The sequence below is a fragment of the Petromyzon marinus genome, chromosome 10 (assembly GCF_048934315.1).
Source record: "Petromyzon marinus isolate PM22_M1 ecotype Great Lakes invasive population chromosome 10, UKy_Petmar_22M1.pri1.0, whole genome shotgun sequence".
Taxonomy (NCBI): Eukaryota; Metazoa; Chordata; class Hyperoartia; order Petromyzontiformes; family Petromyzontidae; genus Petromyzon; species Petromyzon marinus.
In genome coordinates, this window is record NC_133676.1 from 7,032,938 (window position 1) to 7,039,390 (window position 6,453).

A 6,453-nucleotide genomic window follows, 5' to 3' on the forward strand; every position below is an offset into this window, starting at 1 on the left:
GCTGGGCTGGGTTGGGTGAATTTAGTTTGGGTGGCTGTGATGGGGAGGCTGCTTGGGTTGGGTGGCTGGGCTGGGTTGGGTGGCTGGGCTGGGTTGGGGGTGACTTTGGTTGGCTTTGTAGATGGGGTGGACCAGATGTGGAAGGGGCAGCCCCCGGGGGGAGGTAGGGAAGGGGGCAGGGACATTTTTGAGAGGGGAAAAGGGGAACAGACCTCACTCAGGAAGTGACTCAACGGTTGTTTTTGTTTGTCCTCCACATGTGTAGGCCAACTGTTGCCTTTTCCACTGGAATCGAGTTTTTTTTTTGCGTCCCACTACATGCTCGTTTTGGAAACTTTAGTTTGTGAATGCATTCACTTTGGGTTGTTATGATGATGATAACTTTCAGTAGCAAGTCACCGCTGGTGTAACCAGCACCACCGGTAGCTGAAAAACAAAAGCTGTTAACTAAAGTATGACGTTATCTGAAAAAATAGGTAATTTTATATATGCTTAATCATCGACCTTGGTCACTCCACTGCTGGATGAATGTCTCCCCAAACCACCATCTATCACGATTCTGTGATGGAACAACAAACAAAGATCCCCCATATAACCTGTACAGACGGTTGGGGCAAGTGCTGTTAACAAGTACAGTACCTATGAAGGCCGGGACGGTACACGAGGGAGTGGGTGGCCAAAGGCACGCCTAGACGGCTTTGTCTCCCCAGTGGTGATGTTAACACACCAGGTACTTATTTGAGGCTGAGTCGACCTAGGGGAGGCCATGATCGGTTCAGATAATCGTCACCGGTGTAACAGTGGCATGACGGTTCACCGAGCACCTGCACACGAAATTATTTCACCTTCCCATCTCCTTGGTGGATGTACTCTCAGACAAGTTTAATTTCTTGGCAGCCATTCGATCATTCGTCTTGACCATCGGCAATCATCCCTCATCGCGACTTGTCTCGCCAAGCCCACTTACATAATGCTTTCTTAAGAGTATTAATTATGACATTAACGTGCGCATGGTCTTCATGCCGTAGGTTCCCCTTTATTGTTTACCAACAAAATTCCAAACGTGCATATTTGCAAATGGTTCTAAAATATCAAATGTTTTTAATGTCACATGTGACAGCAGAGTATTGGAGAAATACAAAACAAATACAGGAGTCTCATCATTTCGTCATAATTTTGTTAAGTACAGTACAGTATCGGTACATAATATAGATAATGTAATGAACATGAAACTGCTGTATTCATACTCTTAATGGCGAAAGGCTTCTCTGAAGATGACTCCCACATCTAAATAATTCAATTGCTGATGCACTGTACGTTCACATTTTTATAATTTCGTTGGCTGCATCCACAATGTTTTAGATTATCTGAGCTATACTTTAAATAGATACTTGCCCGAATCAAAAACATTTCCTGGTGCCAGTATGGTCAATAACAGTCAATGTGGCCTTAGCTCTATGCTATAATTGTGGTAAAGTACAGCGTTTTCCCAAGTTGGTGCTTTGGTTTAGTCTGTGCAACATTAAACACACTGCCCTGGTATAACATACCTGAGGCATTACTGTACTTTAAGCTTTCAGACTTCACTTATCAGCTATGGCAGCCAAGTTCTATTCACTAATGGTTCAAAATGTCCCCATGCTGTCGCCATCCCATACCGTTCTACGATGTCACAATCAATCGTCCTGCACATGAGCCAAACGTATTGCTCCATCTCTGTGGCAGATGGAAATTTTGGACATGTTCTCTGCTTTGGCTGCCATTCTATCACAAGTCTCATCCATAAGCTATCATCCCTTTTACCGATGTGTCCTGCCCAAGCCCAAATTTCCGTTACCCATATAAGGGATGGCATAAATGTTGGGAAACTTTCATTCAGTAGTGCTGATTGTACTGACACTGAAATACACGCATACTTCATTAGAGTATTCCCGTTTAACGAATATACAGTAAACTAGCCTTTTGCCCATCCAAGTACGGGTGTATTGCAGTGCAAACGAAAAGCAGACCACGACGTGATATTCATTGTGTAGTGGCGTGTATAGTGTCTCTGTGGTGTAATTGCCAGTACCGAGAGAAGGGCAGTACTGTAGGTGGAGTCTTTCTCTAGCACCGGGATGAGTATGCAATGGAAGGGTCCCTAGGGGGCATTATTTTGGGTTAAAGCGAGAGAGGTCGGGTGAGGACATGGTAGTCTGGGTGAACCTGAGAAGGCACGTGGCCGGATGAGGTAGTAACGAGGGCCAAAGAGGAGGTGAGAGGGACATGTGATGTGGGTCCAGAGTCTCCAAGAAGGATCTGGAAGGGGGCGTGGCCACGCCGCAGCCCATAAAGGCCGAGTCCCGAGAGCGATCTTGGCTGTTCATATCTGGGAATGGAATTCGCCGGCTACGTCTTCGGTCTTCGGGCTTCACGCACGGCATTGTGGACCAGGCAGGGAGTTAGCTGACCTGGTCCGAGTATATAGTTATCCCATTGAGTGGTTATGTAGCTAACCGTGGTGGTCACCACCCTAAGTCATTATCACGTATAGTGGCTATGCAGTTACACGTGGTTGCCACCCTATATCGTTTCCCGTCACGTGGTTATATGGTTATCCCGTTGTATTAAGAATAAACGTGTTGCCTCCAAGTTCGAGTGTGTGCCTCTGTGGAACCCACTATAATTGCATGAATGCGTGTGCAATTTGTAAGGGCGTGGTGACAGACCTACAGTGAGGGAAAAAAGTATTTGATCCCCTGCTGATTTTGTACGTTTGCCCACTGACAAAGAAATGATCAGTCTATAATTTTAATGGTAGGTTTATTTGAACAGTGAGAGACAGAATAACAACAAAAAAATACAGAAAAACGCATGTCAAAAATGTTATACATTGATTTGCATTTTAATGAGGGAAATAAGTATTTTACCCCTCTGCAAAACATGACTTAGTATTTTGTGGCAAAACCCTTGTTGGCAATCACAGAGGTCAGACGTTTCTTGTAGTTGGCCACCAGGTTTGCACACATCTCAGGAGGGATTTTGTCCCACTCCTCTTTGCAGATCTTCTCCAAGTCATTAAGGTTTCGAGGCTGACGTTTGGCAACTCGAACCTTCAGCTCCCTCCACAGATTTTCTTTGGGATTAAGGTCTGGAGACTGGCTAGGCCACTCCAGGACCTTAATGTGCTTCATCTTGAGCCACTCCTTTTTTGCCTTGGCCGTGTGTTTTGGGTCATTGTCATGCTGGAATACCCATCCACGACCCATTTTCAATGCCCTGGCTGAGGGAAGGAGGTTCTCACCCAAGATTTGATGGTACATGGCCCCGTCCATCGTCCCTTTGATGCGGTGAAGTTGTCCTGTCCCCTTAGCAGAAAAACACCCCCAAAGCATAATGTTTCCACCTCCATGTTTGACGGTGTGGATGGTGTTCTTGGGGTCATAGGCAGCATTCCTCCTCCTCCAAACACGGTGAGTTGAGTTGATGCCAAAGAGCTCCATTTTGGTCTCATCTGACCACAACACTTTCACCCAGTTTTCCTCTGAATCATTCAGATGTTCATTGGCAAACTTCAGACGGGCATGTATATGTGCTTTCTTGAGCAGGGGGACCTTGCGGGCGCTGCAGGATTTCAGTCCTTCACGGCGTAGTGTGGTACCAATTGTTTTCTTGGTGACTATGGTCCCAGCTGCCTTGAGATCATTGACAAGATCCTCCCGTGTAGTTCTGGGCTGATTCCTCACCGTTACCATGATCATTGCAACTCCACGAGGTGAGATCTTCCATGGAGCCCCAGGCCGAAGGAGATTGACAGTTATTTTGTGTTTCTTCCATTTGCGAATAATCGCACCAACTGTTGTCACCTTCTCACCAAGCTGCTTGGCAATCGTCTTGTAGCCCATTCCAGCCTTGTGTAGGTCTACAATCTTGTCCCTGACATCCTTGGAGAACTCTTTGGTCTTGGCCATGGCGGAGAGTTTGGAATCTGATTGATTGATTGCTTCTGTGGACAGGTGTCTTTTATATAGGTAACAAGCTGAGATTAGGAGCACTCCCTTTAAGAGTGTGCTCCTAATCTCAGCCCGTTACCTGTATAAAAGACACCTGGGAGCCAGAAATCTTTCTGATTGAGAGGGGTCAAATACTTATTTCCCTTATTAAATGCTAATCAATTCATAACATTTTTGACATGCGTTTTTCTGGATTTTTTGCTGTTATTCTGCCTCTCACTGTCCAAATAAACCTACCATTAAAATTATAGATTGATCATTTCTTCGTCAGCGGGCAAACGTACAAAATCAGCAGGGGATCAAATACTTTTTTCCCTCACTGTATTTAATGTGAAGGTTATAATCCCTTGTTCACCATGACGTCCTTTTTACTTTGATGTCTCAATAGCGTTACGGAGATCGCGTGACGTGAGGGTTCTGCCTTTGTAGTGAGGGTTTTAAGTTTACGCCGAGGAGGGGGGAGGAGGCACCTCGGCCCTCCATGTGGAGTGACGTCAGCCGATAATTGTATTAATGGGGGGGGGGGGGGTGTCCATTTGAAGGTCGTCACCTGCTCATGATTATCAATGAGGGGGGAGGGTGCTCCATGTTCAGTGACGTCACCTGCTCATGATTATTAATGAGGGGGACTGGTCGACGTGGAGTCACTAGCGTTGCACACAGACATTCTTGTTCCATTATCGTAGGTCATATTTTTGTCTGAACTTTTTTTGAGAAGTGTCTTCAAAATAATGTTTTGGTTGCACATAACGAAAGACATGGCCACTAGCACAGACACTCAATCCACAATAGACCAATGATTTTGATCGCGAAAGCCTACGTGTTAAACTCAATCCACATTTATTATACATTTCCCGATGGATATTTTTAAAAGCCATCAACAGTGACCAACGATTCCCTTACAAAGCCAAAATGCCCCACTCCATTATGTATCCCACATGCATGCCTTTTTCCATTAAAATGTGTGATATAAATGTAACTTACAATAAAATATCACTTTTGTATATATGTTATTTCATATCATACATGTATATCCCCCCAAAATTGAATTTGGGGTATGTGAAACTTTTTAACAGCATGTGTGAGCAAAATAAAAATATTTTTTTTATCAATTCGAGTACAAATGTTTACAAGAAAATTTCCAAAATTCAAGATAGAAAATTTGACATTTACAAGGTCGTATACAATGGGTTATTTAGGGGCTAATCGAGATATCAAAACAATGTAAAAACTAACCTGTCTCTACCGTGCAGTCCGTAATGCTAATTAGCTGTAAACAAACATTACAATCTAAACATAATGTGTAAATATAGTATCGGCTTTTATCTATCATGCATTCAGTTTTAATTATAACCCCCAGAGTACGGTAACAATATATGAGAAAAGGCCACGACTCACATCACATTATTGTACAAATGTTGTACAGCACCCTCTGACTAATGGACGGTAATTTGACTTGACTAAGAACTCAGAAGAAAGACTGAGCTCTCATAAAGAGGGAAGGTGTGCAGTCTCAGGTGGGCTCTTGTGCCTTTTTATACTTTGGAGAAGGCACAAAATAAAACTACAGGGCGAAGACAGCTTCATCATCAGAGAATGGCTAAGTGGACAGATGGGACAATTTTTTGGAAAGTGGAGATAGATTAGCACCGGATGACAGTTTTACCGTCGCTTAAAGTCAATATGCTGCAGGAATGGACCAACATTCCGGGCACTCTTTAGGGCACAGGCATCCTTAGGCAAAGGATACATAATGTTTCAAGCCACTTATGTTTTATGAATTAAGTATAACATATGTAAAGAAATACAATTTGGTGTCTAAATTTGGCATCTGCAGCTGCTGTTAAGGCAGGAAAATATGCACATAATAATATTTTGGGGAAGGTGTAGGTAAGGGACAAGATGGTATGAGACACATAAGACTTTACTACCACGACCGTTGGAATAAAGACATTAAGATGGATATAAATGTTAGATAATTGACACAGGAGAGGAGAAAAGTGTTATGTCTGGACTTGAACAGGGAGATTAATTCAGCAGAGCAGCCAGCCATATAACAAAACCAACAACAGCCACCATTTGGCACTAAGTGGCGGTAATATCACAACTGTGCTTGTGCTATGCTAGGTGCACTTTTAGGCCTTGTAAAGTGTAAAAAGCTTGCTTGCAGGAGGCCAAAGGAGTTAACCAGGTGTTACTCTTTGGTTCTTTGGGTAAAGTTACGTAGGTAGAAATAAAATAAATCAGGTGTTATTGGTTAACACTGAGGTGATGGGCAGATGCACCACCTGAGCTTCTCACCATGCCACCTTGCAATGTTTTAGCTACCCGGTGCTCTGTTCATTGTGAGCTTTGCTCTTCTGTCTCCTGTTGATGAGCAACTCATCTGTGTGTCTGTTCTATAGCCTATGCCGTACCCATTGAGACCCTTCTATGAATCCAAACAGCAGTTGCTTGGGCA